Here is a 17,391-nt window from a genome sequence, read left to right on the forward strand (position 1 = left end):
AATTTTCTCCCCATTTCTCCCCTCCCCCACCCCAAAACGCCAAGCATTCTAATTGCCCCTTTCACCGATCTGCCCTCTCTTCTAACGTCCCTCCCTTCCCTTGTCCCCATCTTCTCTTTTGTCCTGTAGAGCCAGATAACTTTCTATACCCCTTTACCTGTATTTCTTATTTCCTAGTAGTAAGAACAATACTCGACAGTTGTTCCTAAAACTTTGAGTTCCAACTTCTCTTCATCCCTCCCTCCCCACCCATTCCCTTTGGGAAGGCAAGCAATTCAGTATAGGCCATATCTGTGTAGTTTTGCAAATGACTTCCATAATAGTCGTGTTGTGTAAGACTAACTATATTTCCCTCCATCCTATTCTGCCCCCCATTGCTTTTGTTCTCTCTTTGGATCCTATCTCTCCCCAAGAGTGTTGACTTCAAATTGCTCCCTCCTCCCACTGTCCTCCCCTTCATTCTCCCCCCTACCCTGTTTATCCCCTTCTCCCCCACTTTCCTGTATTGTAAGATAGGTTTTCATACCAAAATGAGTGTGCATTTTATTCCTTCCTTTAGTTGAACGTGATGAGAGTAAGCTTCATGTTCTTCTCTCACCTCCCCTCTTTTTCCTTCCACTGAAGAGTCTTTTGCTTGCCTGCTTTATGAGAGATAATTTGCCCCATTCCATTTCTCCCTTTCTCTTCCCAATATATTTCTCTCTCACTGCTTATTTTCATTTTTTTAAGATATGGTCCCATCCTATTCAATTCACTCTGTGCTCTGTGTGTGTGTGTGTATGTGTGTGTGTGTGTGTCTATGTGTGTGTGTGATCCCACCAACTACCCAGATACTGAAAAGTTTCAAGAGTTACAAATATTGTCTTTCCATGTAGGAATGTAAACAATTCAACTTCAGTAAGTCCCTTATGACTTCTCTTTGCTGTTTACCTTTTCATGCTTCTCTTCATTCTTGTGTTTGAAGGTCAAATTTTCTTTTCAGCTCTGGTCTTTTCATCAAGAATGCTTGAAAGTCCTCAATTCATTGAAAGACCATTTTTTCCCCTGAAGTATTATACTCAGTTTTGCTGGGTAGGTGATTCTTGGTTTTAGTCCTAGTTCCTTTGACTTCTGGAATATCATGTTCCATGCCCTTCAATCCCTTAATGTGGAAGCTGCTAGATCTTGTGTTATCCTGATTGTATTTCCACAATACTTGAATTGTTTCTTTCTAGCTGCTTGCAATATTTTCTCCTTGACCTGGGAACTCTGGAATTTGGCCACAATGTTTCTAAGAGCTTCTCTTTTTGGATCTCTTTCAGGTGGTGATGGGTGGATTCTTTCAATATTTATTTTGCCCTCTGGTTCTAGAATATCAGGGTAGTTTTCCTTGATAATTTCATGAAAGATGATGTCTAGGCTCTTTTTCTCTTTTTCTCATCATGGCTTTCAGGTAGTCCCATAATTTTTAAATTGTCTCTCCTGGATCTATTGATCTCCTGGTCAGTTGTTTTTCCAATGAGATATTTCACATTATCTTACATTTTTCATTCTTTTGGTTTTGTTTTGTGATTTCTTGGTTTCTCATAAAGTCATTAGCCTCCATCAATTCCATTCTAATTTTTAAAAATTAAAAATTAAAAAATTAAAAAATCTTTAAAGAACAATTTTCTTCAGTGAGCTTTTGGCTCACTTTTTCCATTTGGCTAATTCTGCTTTTTAAAGCATTCTTCTCCTCATTGGCTTTTTGAACCTCTTTTGCCAATTGAGTTAGCCTATTTTTCAAGGTGTTATTTTCTTCAACATTTTTTTGGGTCTCCTTTAGCAAGGTGTTGACCCGTTTTTCATGATTTTCTTACATCTCTCTCATTTCTCTTCCCAGTTTTTCCTCCACCTTTTCAAAATCCTTTTTGAGCTCTTCCATGGCCTGAGACCATTGAATATTTATTTTGGATGTTTAGGATACAGAAGCCTTGAATTTTATGTCTTTTCCTGATGGTAAGCATTGTTCTTCCTCCTCTGAAAGGATGGGAGGAGATATCTGTTCACCAAGAAAGTAACCTTCTATGGTCTTATTTTTTTTCCCTTTTTTGGGCATTTTCCCAACCAGTTACTCAACTTTTGGGTCCTTTGTCAAGAGTAGGGTATACTCTGGGAATCTGTGAGATCTCAGTTCCTCTAACGTGGCACAATCAAGCATGTACTAGTCCAGATGCAGAGAGGGATTTTTGTGCCCAGAATCTTAGCAGATACTTCTCCACAGCCACTTGGCCTCTAGTTCTGATAAAGTCAGCACTGGGGGCTGATTTTCAGATAAGCTGGATGGGCAGGGCCGCCATTTGGTGTGAGACAAAGGCCAGCTCTCCCAGGGCCTCCACCCAGGGCTGAGGTAAAACTCAGCTTTTCAATGCCCCCAACAGTTTTTATGCTTCACCAATGAGCGATCTGTACAGGCTGCTGTGCACCCTCTGTGGCTGCTGCCTGCTGCTGGAGCTATGGAAAGGCCCTTCTCCTTTCCTGGGCAGATGATAAAACCCCATCACTGACCTTTGGCACCTGTGGGATGAGGGATCTGAGGACCCGCTACTGGGACTGGAGATTCTGCCCCCAAGGTGTCCTCCTCCCAGAGTCTCATTGTGCTGTGCAGCTTGGCCAAGGCTGGGCTGGGCTCCATGCCTGGCTCCACATCTGGTGCAACTGATGCTTCCATGGGCCTTTCAGGTTACCGTGGGCTGGAAATCTCCTCTGCTCGGTTTTTCTCCACTTCTGCTGCTCCAAAATTTGTTGAGACTCCCTCTCTACAGGTATTTTATGGGCTGTGGGGAGGACCATGTGTAAGTGTGTCTTTCTAGTCCACCATCTTGGCTCCACCCCCAAGAAAGGCTTCTTGTAAAAGGTGGTTCATGAGTTGAACCTTGAAGGAAGTTTAGTATTCTAAGAGGGAGGGGTACAAGGGATGGGGGAGGGAGAGGGGAATTCCAGGCAAGGAAAATAGTATGTGTAAAAACCATGGAGGCAAAAGATGAAATGTTGAATTTAGGGGAACAATAAATAGACCACTTTGACTAAATTCATTCCGGGTCCTATGGACTCAGACATGCAGCAATCAGTCAGTATATATGATCTTGCAAAGAAGAAAAGATTCTCAACCTCAGGAGAAAAGGGCTGAGGCAGGAAGTACTCATCAAGCACACTTACAGATCTAAAAACAAAAGAGCACTTTGTACTTTTAAGGCGACTTTTAATTTTAAATGATGTGAGAGTTAAGAAATGATTACATCCTAAGAATCCAAATTTTTGAAGATCTGATCTAGTCATTTTTCACCTAGGCAGTTGGGTGGTGCTGTGGTCTACCACTGGGGCTGAAGTCAGAAAGACTCCCCCCAAAAAATTCAAATCCAGACATAGACACTTAGTAAGTAAACTGTGTGACCTAGGATAAATCACTTCACATTTGCCTCAGTTTTTCCGTCTATAAAATAGGGATAATGATAGCCTTTGTCTCCAGGTTTGCTGTTGTGAGGATGAAATAAGAATATTTGTAAAGCACCTGACACAGAATAAGCACTATATAAATGCCAGCTATTATTATTATTTATCATTATTTAGGGGGTTGGGTGAGCAATCTGCATTTATTAAGCATTCACTCTGTTTCAGACACTGTTTCAAGCACTGAGAAATACAAGCAGAGAGAAAGCCAGTCCTTTATTTCAAAGAGCTCACATTCTAATAGAAGTCTAAGAATCAGAAACAGAACCAGGACAGGAATGAAGAGTGGTGGGCCTGGGCCCCTCCCAAAAGAGGCCCCCAGGAGGAAGTCACCAGTGGGAGAAGGGGGCTAGCATGGTAGAAAGATGGATGTTCCCGGGTGAGAGGCAGCTGAGTCTTCATAGCAAAGTCCAGAAAGTCAGAAGCAGAACCAGCAGGAGATTGGAAGTTGGGTGGCTTATATCCCCTCCCCAAGATTCCAAACTCTTGTTTCCTGCATCTGGGTGAAGCAAGCGCAGCATTGGTGGTAAATAGAGTTCCATGCCAACTGTTTGATAACTATGTGGGCATGTGAGTTATCAAGTCAGATAGAATCAAAATATGTTTCTAAGGAAAGAAAAGGCTATATTTTATGTCTTAAATTAAGGTTTTTGTATTTTTGATAGATGCATAAGTACTCTTATTTTTTACATTAACAGGGATAATGCTAGTGGCATATGACTTTTCTTTTTGTGTTTGGTAAAGTCATTTTAAAAATGCATTTATTTTGCAATCTCTATCATTTGCCTATTCCCTTGACCTCTAGAGGATTGAACAAGAAGTCAAAAAGAGGTAGTATGAATTTTCCACCTTCAGAATAATTCTGGTTCTTCAAATAACATGGATGTTTCTTTAGAAGAAGTTTAATTATATAGATTATAAATTAAAGCTGTAAGTAGGGGGGAGTTCATCTCTCTGTGAATATCTGGGTTATATTTTGCTTCTATGATACTCTGCACGCTGTCATATTTGTCAACAAGGATCCATTAAGGATCTAGTAAGCCTACCCTTCTCTCTTTGTTTAATTAGGTACTTTTGACTGGAGAGGAGTGCAGCGGTGGGGGGGGGGGGGGGGAACCTTTCAGAGTTAAGGACCCTTGAAATGACATGACTAATATACAATACAAAACAAGAGAGAAGTCCTGGATTCAAGTTCTGCCCCTGATATGTGCCTGCCCTGCATACCCTGCACAAACCACTTAATGTCTCAGTGGTCCCAGAGAATTGCCAAGAAGGTGTTGGTCTGCCATGGTAGAAGGAGTAGTTCCCTAGGGGTTCCTATTACCAGTGAAAACACACACACATGCAGAGGCACAGAGAGACAAAAGCGTACATGCACACATGAGATAAAAACAAAGTGGCAAACTACTAGGTCTATATCCCAAAGAGATCAAAGGAAAAGGGAGAAGAACCTATAGGCACAAAAATACTTATAGCAACTTTTTGTTGTGATGGCAAAGAATTGGAAATTGAGGGGATGCCCATCAGTTGGAGAATGGCTGAGCAAGTCCTGGTATATGATTGTGATAGAGTACCATTGTGCTGTGGAAAATGACAAGGGGTGGGGGGTCGTTTCAGGAAAAAAAACATGACAAGACCTATATGAAGTGATGCCAAGTGAAGCGAGAGGAACCAGGAGATAATTGTACACAGTAAGAGCACTGTTGTAACGATGATCAACCGAAAGATTAGGCCACTGATCAAGACAACATCAAAGGATTCATGATAAAAAACATTATTTACCTCTAGAGAGAGAATAATGAACTCTGAGTCCAAATTGAAGTATGATTTTCTCGCTATTAATTTTTTTTGCAATATGGCTAATATGAAAATATGTTTTACATAATTTCACATGAATAATTAATTATATCATTTTGCTTCCCTTCTCAATGAGTAGGGAAGGGTTGGGAGGGAGGGAGATGATTTGGAACTCAAAATTTAAAAAGAAAAGAATGTTAAAATAATTAACAAAAATATTTAGACTATTAAAATAATGATAAATACAAACAACAGGCATGCAATGTCTTCCTGAGCACTTTGTGTACAGATCAAATCTTTACTAAATTATATTTTAAACTCACTAGGGTAACAGGCTATTTAAGAAGAATTCTGGTATAATTCTTTCTTTTATAAAGAAAATAGCCATTCATTAATTGATTGTCTTATTCAATCCAAATCTGAATCTACCAAACTATGCATAAAATGTGGGTTACTCTTACACTAAGTCCAGTGACTTCCTGGCTCTGTTCTCTGGACCCTTTGACCACTGCATTAAAGGTATACTAGGGTAGCCAAGCCATGAAGGAATGTGTGTTTGTCCTTCGTTGTCAAAGAAGACCATGCCATCAGAGAAATAATGACATGACTTGCACTTGACTTTGTTTTGAGTGAGGGAGGGCTGTGCAAGTCACCAGCCTCACTTCTCCTCCAGAGTCATCTGAATCCAGTGGCCAGATATTCATCAGGATGACTGGAGATGACCCAGGATGAGGCAGTTGGGGTTAAGGGACTTGCCCAAAGTCACACAGCTAGTGAGTGTCAAGTGTCTGAAGTGAGATTTGAACTCAGGTCCTCCTGACTCCTGCACTAGTGCTCTATCCACTGCATCACCTAGCTGCCCCGGGTGAGCCATGAAGGAAGGAGTTTTAAGAAGAAGGGGGAATCCATTCCAGACATGAAGGACAGCTCATACAAAGACATGAAGGTAGGAAATGAAAAGTCAAGTTTGGGGCACAGTAATGAGGCCATACTTTGGAAGACAAAATATATGAAGGAAGGGTAACATGTAAGAAAGCTGGAATGGTAGGCAGGGGCAAGATTGAAAAGGGCTTTACATGTCAAGCTGAGGAGCTTGCATCTTATCCCAGAGAAAATAGGGAACCAAAGAGGGTTCTTGAGGAGAGGAGTGACATAATCAGGTTTGTGCTTTAGGAAGATGATTTTGGTAGCTTTATGAAGGATGGATTAGGAAGAGGAGAGACTAGTAAGCAGGAGTCCCATTAAGAAGCTGTTTGGCCAGGTGGGAAATAATTAGAACCTGAATTCGAATAGCAGCTCAATTAATTGAGAGAAAAGAATGGATGGACAGAAAGAGTTTCCTCATTTCCCCCAAAAAGGAAGAGTCTTTCTCAGGCAGAGGTGACCATGTCCTTTGAACTCTCAGAGCTTTTTCACTATTTTGATGATTTCAGGCTATCCCACCCCCTTTCCCATGCACACCCAGGACACTCCCAGACTCTAAAGAGGAAGAATGTTGGCCCCAAATTCACAGGACATTTCCTTTAGTGTACAACGCCCTCCTCAGGGCAGGAACCAAAGGAGGATTTTTCTTCAAGACTCCGGAGTCTTCCAGTGTCTGCTGCGTTTAGATACATAGCAGCACCTGGCTCATTCTCACTTCACTAATCTGCAAATAACAGAGAAGCTTGCCCCAAACAGATGGTTTTAACCCACTCCTCAGTGATGATTTAATTGCAGGAAGCTGGTGTGGGGTCTCCTATTACCAAGAGTTCATTACTTTTATGAAACATACTGCAAGATATTTGCTAGGACACCATGAGGCTTGATCATAAATAATTAAAACTAGGGGACCCACACCAAAGCAACAGAGCTAGTCCATTTATAAAAGCAGGTGCCTGGCTTTTCACTCGGCTTGTTCGTACACAGATCTGCAGGAGAGGGCTTGGTAATTGGCCAGGAGGCTTCTCATCATTAGTTTGAATTAGAGAAGGATTTTGCTTTTTGTTTTGTATTCCCAATCATTAAGACAGCGCTGAGACAGAAAGAAGAGGAGAGGAGAGCAGAAGAGAGGAGAAAAGAGCAGAGGAGAAGAGAAGAGAGGGAAAAAGAGGAGAGGAGAAGAGAGGAGAGGAGAGCATTTATTAAGCGCTTACTATGTGCCTGGCGTTGTTTCAAGTGCTAGGGATAGAAATAAAAACAAACAAGACAGTCCCTGCTCTCAAGGAATTTATACTCTCTAATGGGAGGGGTGCTGGAAAGGAGAAGGAGATATCAGCATGTGGTCATGGGGAGGAAACTACAGGAAGCTTCAGTGTAGTAGAAACATAGTCCATGCCAAGACAAGGCAAAAAGCTCATCAGTAAGAGCCAGGGGACATAGATGGCTATTGTCTAAGATCTGGAAGGGATCTCGGAGGTCACCTAGACCAACTCCCTCATTTTACATACAAGGCAAATGAGGCACAGTGAGATCAAGTGACTCTGGACACACAGTCTATGTTGCCTGCTGTTTAATCACAGAGGATCCTGAATAATGAATGGGCAGTCCAAGCTGGTAATATGGAGACATTCTTTCATTTGTCCAGGTGAGGGTAAGATCTTATAGCTTAGGAATAGAAAGAAAAGGAAAAAAAGAATGAAATTTTCCTTGGTAGCTTGTCCTTTTATTGGTAAAGGACACCAAAATTTTCCTCTCATTTCTAAAATAATAAATGGTTCTCATTCTGTGTGAAGAAGGAGCACATTCTTTTCAATAGACTGACCCCTATTACAACTCCAGCTCGTTGGCAGCTTGTTGCAAGGAGGAAAATGAGTTCTATTGAATAAATATGGCTTGTTTCCCCACATTATTGCTCAGTAATTATATATTTTTCTCTTATTTACATTTATTAGTGTGTAATGCCATCCGGCATGTTACCTGAAACCCAGCTGATCTAATTAAACCACCAATATTGTAGATTACCAGCTGTGATGAAAATGATGACTTGAGGTTTTTTGTGTGTATTTATTTTTTGTGTGAGTTTATTTATTTATTTTTTAGCTAATGGTCTTTCCGCTTTGAACACTTTAAACTTTTATCCCATCTTGGTGTGGTTGACACGTCTCTTTAAAAATAGATTTTTTTTTAAGGTATGTGCAGCTATTTCAAAATGGGAATATGTAATCTGCAAGCTGCTGTGTACGTTTTGGTTGCTAAGTGCAGTATTTAGCCCTGTTCTCCATGCAGTCAAGCATATCTTAACTCCCTGGATAATAATTGTTATTGGAATTTGCTGAAGAAATTTATGGCCCATATGATTACTTCCACAAAAGAAAACGATAGAAAGCAAATAGAAAGTCACGTGATTCTTAATTTAAGAAAGTTTACAGTGGGTTCCTTTACCAAAAAGTGATAAATACAACTGTTCTTTTTGGAAGGGCAGGGGTATTGAGGTGATGGGGAAGAGGGGGTAAATTGAAAGGCAGTATGGCGAGAGTCCTGGAGGATAATGGAATCCCAGCTTTTCTACCTATGTGACCAAGGCAGCCACTTTACCTCCAGATCTCAGTTTTGTCATCCTTAAAATGTGTGTCTTGGATTAGATGGCCTTTCAGCTTTCTCTCTTACTCTAAAATTAGGGGTCCTTAACCTGGGGTCTGGGAACTTTTTAACAAATATTTTGATAATTACATTTCAATATAATTGATTTCCTTTGTAATTTTATTTTATATGTCTAACATTTTGAGAAGGGACCCATAGGTTTCACCAGGCTCTGTGTATATATGTGTGTGAAAGATATATCTAGCATCTCTCTCTCTCTTTCTCTTCCCCTCTCTCCCCTGTCCTCATTATTTTCTTTTCTCCCTTTCCCTATTTCTTCCTTCTTTCATTTCCTTCCTTCTTTCTTTTTTGTTTTTTCTTTCCTTGCTTCCCTCCTTTCCCTCCCTCCCTCCCTCCCTCCTTCCTTCCTTCCTTCTTCTTTCTCTTTCTCCCTCTCCCCAAAATAATCTTTAAATTCTCATATCACTCCCTTCTCTCACCCCTTCTAGCTCCTCTTTGTTCAATGCCTTCTATTATTACAAAATAAGTTTTTAGAGAACAAGGACTGTGGTCCTCATGTGTAATTGTATCCCCAGTGCTTAACACAGTGTCTAGTATGTAATAAGTATTTAATATATTTTATGTATGTATGTATGTAGCTATCATCATGTCAACCTCTTTCTCTGCTCGTAAACCTTCACTAACTCCCCATAGGATAAAATTCAGGCTCCTTAACCTAGCATTCAAGGTCTTTCATAGTCTGACTTCTCCTTACCTTTATTTCTCACTCCTTCCATATATGAATCTCTGCCCCAGGCAAGATGGCCTATTCAGAATTTTACAAGTACATTACATTCATTTCTACTTTTACACTTGGTTTTATTACATTATTAAGCACCTACTATGTACACCTTGTGCTAGGTACTAGGATATAGCCACCAAAATTTCCTGTCCTCCAAAAGCTAATGTTCTACCGGAGTGGGAGTGAATGTATATACAGATAAGGAAGTACAATGTACAGAGAAGACAAATCTAAAATAGTTTTGACTTGGGGAAGTATTACCAACAGGGGAAATCAGGAAAGGGCTTTTGTAGGAGATGACATGAACAATTAATCATTCAATCAATAAGCATGTATTGTCTACTATGAGCCAACCACTGTACTGGGTACTTATTCTATCATCTCAAAAATTGTCATTCATTCTACATTTTCTAGAATTTTTGTTATTTTTTCCCCATTATTTTGCCTTCTCCGTAAGACTGTGGGTGCCTAGAGCAGAGGTGGTGAACTCTTGGCCCATGGGCCTCAAAAAATCAGCCCTCAGAACTCAAAGTGTGATCCAAACCAAATTAAAATGTTATTGGAAAATGATTTTTAAATAAATAAAAATATAACAATGTTAATTTGTGATTTTCTAAGTCAATATGTGACCTACAGAGATACGTTTCTATCATATGTCATCCATCTTTATTTCCTTCATAGCACTTAGCTTGGGAACTTGCATATATGAGGTGCTCAATGAATAACGTTTGTTGATTGGTTGACTTTCTTTCTTCTCTCAAGATCACAGTCAAGCATATTTTTGTCACAAGCCTGACTTCCACCTTATATTATTACCTATGCTCTTCCATGCTAACTTTCACCAGTGCTTATAGATGATTCATTTTCTTACTTTACGTGTTCTTCTCTTTCCTCCCTGTGACATTCTTCCCCAGAGTATTGGAAAAAAAATTTTAAACGGTACAAGTATCTTCTGTAATGAAAATTCTTGGAAAAGCATTGCCAAAGACTGTAATTAAGTTTTCCAAGTATTCGTTTGCCCAAAAATGAACTATAGACTTTTTCAGAATTTTTTTTTAACTTTCCAATACATATTTAATATCCAGTCGCTACCCTTCCATTTTGTTTGCTTTATGTGCCAAATCCAGATGTTTGGAAAATTGAGGTGAGAGTTTTCTCACTTTTCATATGGATAACTGGTTTCTTACAGAGATATTAGAGTGGGGAAATACTTAAAAAGATATAATCACCTAGTTTGGGTGTGGTGATGAACCCTAACAAAACTTGACTTCATTCTGTTTCCAGAAATTAACTCTATTTTCTGTGACTCCAAGACATAGTTTCCTATTTTGGAAATCTAGTCAACAAACATTTCTATTAAGTGACCAAGGTATCTGAGGACATTGGTAACCTATTGCCTTAGTGTCACCGTGTGTCCTTCTAAAGACTTGCTAGAAATGAGCTTTGCTCAAAGCTGAGTGGATGAATGATTCAATGTCTTTACCAAAAGATAATCTTAATGAAAGGAGTCTTTAATGCAAAAGAATGAGAAGTCAAATGATATGCATTTAACAGAGCTATGCCTTTTCTGGCTCTAATTTTCTATCTCTGTGTCCCCATCCCTGGATAGTTTAAACATGATGTATTTATCCTTAGTGACTGATCATTAAATAGTGCTGCCAAGAAGTATGTCTGATGGGCTCTGGCCTATCTGGTGAAATCTCAATGCACTCATGCAGAGTTCGTTCATCTCTCAGAGTTTCATTGTACTTCTGTAGCATTTGTTGGTCCAAGGCCTGTGACGGCAGTAACAGAACTGGAGACTTTTTATCCCCATCTTCTCTGTCATTGTCTCCGTCATCTTCTCTCTGTGTCGCTCTCTCTTTGTCTTTCTCTCTGTCTCTGGTGCTCCCCTCGCATGGCTGATGGATATGCAGACTATGCGGGATAAAGTGAGTGGTACTGTCACTGAACTGATGGTGTTCAGTGACTCCTCGAGCTCTTGGCTGGTCTGTACTGCAGAAACCTGACACCCTGACCACTGAGGCATAAAAAACAGAGAATTGGAAGCCTCAGCCTGTCAGGCACTAGAGCGTCCCCCAGAGAGGCCTCTAGATGTGAGTGTGTGCGCGTGTGGTTGCATGGAGGGGGGGAAGCGGGGGACTGGTAGTAAGTGGGGCTGGCCAAAGAGAGAAAAGAATTGGGAAATGAAATGTCTGTTCATTGCTATTCATTGGAGTGCTGTTTATTGTTTTTAAAACCAGCATCTTCTACTGATTAGTGTGCACTGCAAAGCTATGGATAATGCACAGTCATGTCATTGTGAGTTGGAAAGGGGATGATGAACAGAGATCAACATCTTCAAACTGAGCTTCTCAAAGAAGACTCTCTTTCTCTCTCTCTCTCTCTCTCTCTCTCTCTCTCTCTCTCTCATATCTATCAATCTATTTATCTATTTATATGTCATCTATGTGCTTATGTATCTTTGTGTCTGCCTACCTCCTTATTTTTGTCTTCATGTCTATCCAGCTTTGTATGTATTTATGCATGTATGTATCTACCTAATCTATCTACTTATCTTTGTATCTACTTACTTCCCTATCTTTGTCTATATGTCTATCTACTTATGTATTTATGTATCTACCTCCCTAGCTACCTCTCTTCTTTCTATGTATCTATGTATGTATGTATTTATCCATGTTATCTATCCATGTATCTATCTATGTGTCTATGTATCTACCTATCTATCATCTATGTCTGTCTGTGTATGTATCATCTATCTATCTGTCTATCTATCTATGTATCTATCTATCTGTCTGTCTATGTATCTGTCTGTCTATCTATCTGGCTCTCTGTCTGTCTGTCTATCTATCTATCTATCTGTCTATCTATCTATCTGTCTGTCTGTCTGTCTGTCTGTCTATGTATCTGTCTGTCTATCTATCTGGCTCTCTGTCTGTCTGTCTATGTATCTATCTATCTGTCTATCTATCTATCTATCTATCTGTCTGTCTGTCTATGTATCTGTCTGTCTATCTATCATCTATCTATGTCTGTCTATGTATCTATCTATCTGTCTGTCTATCTATCTGTCTGCCTATCTATCTATCTGTCTACATAAGTACTCATTCTATGTTCCCTTATTTGTAAGGTTCACTCTAGGGAGGGACTATTCAGAGTGAACACTGGAAAGAAGTAAAGCAGGACACATGAGCCATGGCATGTGGACTAGGCTTTGCAGTTCAAGTGGTGAAAGGAATCTCTAAGGCATCTGCAGAAATGGCCCCTTGGGCCTTTTTTCCTTGGTTCTTCTGAAAAGATCAAGGCAAGATTAATTCAACAGGAGCTTCTGAGGGTTATTTTCCCCTTTTAGATAGCAGAGGTGTTCTGATTGGTTAATTCAGAAAGGGTTGCTTTGGGCCAAATGTGGAAAAAGTATTGGAGCTGGAAAAAGAGGGCCTCAATTTCTTATTACTGTCCATAACTGTCCCAATGAAAGGATCAGAGGTTTTTTGTTTTTTTGGTTTTGGTTTGGACTCCTGTTGGATCAATTGCCTCCAGACGTGGGTCACCTACTCCTTAGATCAACCCTAATCTTACTCTATACCATGCCAAAGTTCTGATGCTATTAAATTGGAGATAATGATACCTGTGTCCCATGACACTGGGAATGATGTGATTGCCTGGTATGTTGGTTGAATCCGATTGCTTGAATCACATCATCTGTGGCTTCCATTGACCAAAGGATGTTGTTAGCATCTGAGCTTATGAAATTATGCCACATTTCCTACCTAATAGCTTTCTGGAAAGCTAAAAATATGTTAGCTGGCAGTTACTAGCAAGATACTTATCCTGGTACCAATTGTAGTACATAAGGTAATCCACAATTCTTGACAGTTTGCCACAAGTTTAGAGTTCTAGATTCTGATCCTAGAACCACAAGAGCTCCAAGCTACTTTTCAGCAAGGAAAATGCTTATTTCAGAATAAAGTTGAGCTAGGACCCCCTTTCTTGGTGTTATTCACTGATTCTACCATCATATATAGCCATGAGGCTCAGTTCAGAGAAGCTTAGGAGCAGAAAAAGAAAAGATCTCATCCATCTCTTGTCCACCTGGTCTATTCATAATCTTACCCCTTGCCATGCTAATGCTGGTCCAAAACTGGCTCACTTTCAGAACCAGGAGATCATCGTACACAGTAACAACTACAGTGTGTGAGGAATTTTTCTGGTAGACTTAGCCCATGACAGCAGTGCAAGGACCTAAAACATTCCCAAAGGACTCTTGAGGCAAAATGCCATCCACATCCAAAGAAAGAACTATGGAATTGGAATGCAGAATGAAGCAGAATATTTTCTCTTATGTTATGTTTTGTTTTGTTTGGGTTTTTCTCATGGTCTCTCCTACTCATTTTAATTCTTCTATGCAACATGATTAATGTGAAAATGCATTTAATAAGATTGTATGTGTAGAACTCACATAAGATTACATGCCATCTTGTGGAGGGAGGAGGGAGGAGGCGAAAATCTAAGACTTATGGAAGTGATTTTAAAAAACTTAAAACAAATTAATTTTTTTAAAAATGGCTCACTGTAATTCACAAACTATTCAAAAAGTATTTGCGAGGTTCAACAAGATATTCTAGACTCCAGCTTTGGATTATTCATTGGTGTATTTAGAAAGCCCAGCAGGAAAGACTTTAGGGATCTTAGGACCTGAAACTTTGGGGTTGTCACAGGTAAAGAAGAACAAAATCAGAACAGATGAATTATGGGAAGGATTAATCCATACTAGAAGAAATCTATAGGTCCATTATAGAGGAGTAAAGATAGCCAGTGCAAAGGGACAGAAATAGGAAATGGAATATCATTTTGAGGAGGAGTATGAAAGTCTATGTGGTATGAATCACAGTGTAAGTGAGGGGAGTAATGTTCAGTAAGACTAGAAAGGTAGTTTGGGATCAGTCTGTGAAGGGATTTAAATGTAAAGCAAGTTTATATTTGATCTTTGAAGTAATAGGGAGCCATTGGAGTTTATTGAGCAGAGGAGTAGTCAGACCTATGCTTTAACAAAAATCACCTTTTAATTTCAGCTATAAATCATAACTGAAGCCAGAGTCCTCTAAATCTGAAACTCAGATTTGCTCTCATATCCCCAGATCAGTTATTGTCATCTTACTGTAAATTCTTTCCTGGAAAACAATGTCCTTTGACTTCATTCTTTACATTCCACCTTACATGGCTGTACCAATCACTCAACAGAGATTTTTCATTGCTGATATTTTCTTATTCCTACTTCATCCCATTCTAAACTCATGGGAACCCATCTTTTTCAGGCACAGAGGAAAGCTGAAAGCCTTGCTGCAGATGTGACCCCTTGATTCATTCATTTGTTGACAAGGCTCTTTGTTATTTCCCAAGGTCTTTGTATGGCAGGCATAGCTTAATCTCTGTCTGGGCAAGTTGGTTTCTACAGTGACTGTTAGTTTTTGCAGTTATTGTTGTTGTACTCAAGTCGTTAGAGAAGATTCCAGCACCTTTATTTCTTTTAATTACTCCCATTCTTGTTTGCCTTATCTATAGTTGAGCATGGCCCTTATCCCCATTTCATTTTTTTTCCTTTCTCTATTCTCTTTGTTTTTGCTTCTGCCATCCGCCATCTTTGGCTTCCTCTGCCTGGCCTGCTTGCTTTATTTTGTTCTACTTTTCCTTGCCTTTTATCAATTGTTTCCACTCCTTTTCAGTGATTTTGTTTCTGGCCTTTTTAAATTTTAATTTATTCTTTTTTCATGTTTTACTAAATCATTTGAGTTTTAGGTATCATCACTACACAATAACCATCCATTCACAGCACCGTCCTTTATGACAAACAAACAAACGGAAATCACCAGTTTCAACACCACACAACAGTTACCCAAAACTATTCAATGTCATGTCTACAACTGGTAGAGTGTGTAACATTGCAAAGTGGTCACATGGTAGACAAAGCACCAAAGACAAGAGTCAGGAAAACCTGAGTTTATATCTGCCTTCAGAAACTTATAAGATGTGTGGCCTCCATTTGCCTCATCTGTAAATTGGGGATCATAGCAGCACCTCCCTCAAGGCATTGTTGTGAGAATCAAGTGAGATAATAATTGTAAAGTGCTTAGTACAGCGTCTGGAAAACAGTGAGCACTCTATAAATGCTAGTGACTGTTATTTTGACTCCACAGTCTACCACCTCTAGATGTTTCAACATAATCCTCCAGATGAACAGTTCATCTTCAAGAATAAGATGAGTGGAATTATTTTTAAACAAAAGTTTGAAAATTAACTTTATGATACTTGGTTTAATCACACCAGCAGAGAGAAGAAATACAATCCTCTGTCATCCCGTGCCTACTGAGGATTAAGAGAGCCACCATGCTAAAGTTGAGCAATCATTGTTATTGAAGAACGATCAAAAGGTTTTGCTTCACATTAGAGTAGTTCAGAAAAAAAATGTTACCTCCCTTATTCTATTTCTGTGAAAAAATTGGTAGAATGACAAAAGCCTGTAGGACCAAAAGTTTCAATTCCCTAAACGCTAAAGGTTTATCAAACAGTGTAACATGATTGGCTGTGTTTCTCCAACAAAGTGGCCAGAATAATGCCTCTGGAAACACACATCTAAGAAGAGCTCAAATAATTTTAGATTTCGGCGTTACTGTTTTTTCATTGGTATCAGTTGCGTCTGACCCTATTTGGGATTTTCTTGGCAAAGATGCTGGAATGGTTTGCCATTTCCTTTTCCAGGTCATTTTACAGATGAGGAAACTGAGGCAAACAGGGTTAAGTGACTTGCCCAGGGTCAAAGAACTAGTGTCTGAGGCCAAATTTTAACTCAGGAAGGTGTCTTCCTGACTTCAGGCCCAGCAACCTATCCCTGTGCCACCTAGCTGCCCAGATTTCAGTGCTATTGTGGTTCAATCATTTTTCAGTAGTATCTAACTCTTTGTGACTCCATTTTGGGTTTCTTGGAAAAGATACTGGATTGCTTTGCTATTTTCTTTCCCAAATAAACAGAGTTAAATGACTTGCCCAGAATCGCACAGCTAATAAGTATCTGAGGCAAAATTTGAACTCAGGTCTTCCTGAGCTCAGGCCTGGCTCTCTATATACTGTGGTTCTTAGCTGCCCATTTCCCTAAATGTCTGTAAATAAACATTAATCTGCAAAACAAAGGTATTGGATTAGATCAGTGCTGTAAAACTCAAATAGAAATCCATCACTATGGGCTGCATATGAACTTAGAAAACTACAAACTAACATTATCTATGTAGTAGTGTATTTTTATTTATTTTTAAAAACATTTCTCAATTACATTTTAATTTAGTTTGGCTGCACTATGGAGTGTCACTAGAACTTGAGTGGGCATGAGCAAGTTTGATACCTCTGTATTAGATCTTCTCTAAATCTCTGATCTTAAAACGGGAAAAATAACTCTCTGACTAAAACAAAGGGCTGTTGTAACAATGAAAGTGAAAGTCCTTTGTGTTATTATCAAGGATGACTGTGGAAGGTAGGTGGAACAATGGATTAAGTGCTAGCCCAAAGTCAGGAAGATTCATCTTCCTGAATTCTAATCTGGTCTCAAATACCTACTAGCTGTGTGATCCTGGGCAAGTCACTTAACCCTCTTTGCTTCAGTTCCCTTATCCATCAAGTGAGCTGGAGAAGGAAAGGGCAAATCACTTTAACATCCTTGCCAAGAAAACCCTCTATGGGGTCACAAAGAGTTGGATAGGATTGAAAAACAACTAAAACAACAGAAGCGGTATAGTGGATACAGCATTAGAATCCAAATTACTAAGACCTGAATT

General features: G+C 39.5%; 1 protein-coding gene across 2 annotated transcripts in view; it reads left to right on the forward strand.

The window, feature by feature from the left end:
* The window catches only part of PAX5 (paired box 5), a 353,987-nt gene that overhangs the window by 312,526 nt on the left and 24,070 nt on the right, over window positions 1-17,391 (forward strand). The window lies entirely within an intron of this gene.

Source organism: Notamacropus eugenii, chromosome 3 (genome assembly GCF_028372415.1).
Source record: "Notamacropus eugenii isolate mMacEug1 chromosome 3, mMacEug1.pri_v2, whole genome shotgun sequence".
Taxonomy (NCBI): domain Eukaryota; kingdom Metazoa; phylum Chordata; class Mammalia; order Diprotodontia; family Macropodidae; genus Notamacropus; species Notamacropus eugenii.